Source organism: Triticum dicoccoides, chromosome 3B (genome assembly GCF_002162155.2).
Source record: "Triticum dicoccoides isolate Atlit2015 ecotype Zavitan chromosome 3B, WEW_v2.0, whole genome shotgun sequence".
Taxonomy (NCBI): domain Eukaryota; kingdom Viridiplantae; phylum Streptophyta; class Magnoliopsida; order Poales; family Poaceae; genus Triticum; species Triticum dicoccoides.
In genome coordinates this window covers 331,155,287-331,156,659 of record NC_041385.1, presented here as the reverse complement: position 1 = coordinate 331,156,659, position 1,373 = coordinate 331,155,287, and positions in this window count along the sequence as shown.

Genomic DNA, 1,373 nt, shown 5'->3' with positions numbered 1-1,373 from the left:
GGCGATCTTATCCCCTCGTCGTCGCCGGCGAGAGGGTGCGGCGGGGACGCACCCCTGTTCCAACCCGGGTCGGGGGAACAGGAAAAGGAGGCGGCAGGGGGAGGCGGGCCGGTTCAGCCGGGTGGGACAGGTGGCAGGGGCGATGGCTAGCTGGGCCTTTCGGCCCAGGGGGGAAGGGGGGGTTTCTTCTTTTTCCCTTTCTTTTCCTTTTCTTTTTTTTATGTTCTGTTTTATTTAATTTGGGCATTTAAGCAATTTATAAATTTGTGTCATCTACACCATAATTGCCTATGCCATATTTGGCATTGTCCGAGCATTTTTGTTTCAATTTTTGAAAACTTTTATTGTTGACATTAATTTGAATTTGAATTTTGAAGCGGTTTCGAATTAACCCAAGATTAACTACAGTGACAGAGGTGATGTGGCACCATTAACGTGAGATTACTGTAGCATGATTATCCGGGCGTCACAGGGGCGCTTCCGATTATGGAAGATGTCAGCCTGCCGACAAGGTGCAAGAGAAGCCTGGGCTATGGTGAAGACGCGCTACACCATGCTTGACCTGAACCATATGGCCGAAGTCGGACCGGCGGGGCCAGATGGGCAAGAAATTCCCGTGAGTTTGGTGTATGACCAGGTGGTGTTAGCTGCAAAGTATTTCCCAACAGGATTGTAAGCTAGATAGCCTGTTGGATGGTATAGAGGAGGAATATAGTCAGTCCAAGTGACTGTGTAATTCAATGGACATAAGTAGTCCCTAGCCGGAATAAAATCATTTGTCATGGCGGACCTTTTCGCTTCAGCCCCCGGATCCGACAGTCCGGGGTGTATCCGAATACTTGCTCAGTTATGCAGAACCTGGGTATGCATGGAAACCAGGCGTAGGGGTCATAAGTGCTTGAATAGACAAGTACCCAACTAGTTATGTTATATTACATGGATAGTAAGAAACATCTTCCAGGGAGAATAGTTCCGTTAGGGGTTCCTTTCCCTGGGTGCGCATGCGACGATGCACATGTCCAGACTGCGAACAAGGACGCAGGATACAAAAACTTCTAGGGATTTGTGTTGTAATAAAGTAAAGACATCTTTTGTTCACCGACCGAATATTCCCTTAAGAACGCTAGCTTTCGGCTTCACCTAGTCTGAGGTACACATCCGGCTGAACCAGCAGTAACAATCGCAGAGGTGCTCCCCTTATGCCCTAGCCGAATTAACGGGAACATAGGGCATAAACACAAGAGCCAGGCAACCCAGCATGGCCACACCTTAAGTCATATCGATGCATATAATGGTGAAGAAAAGGCACATATGGAAAAATAACGCATATGTGATGGGCAAAAAGCCATTAAAGTAATTATATTTAGCTTCCG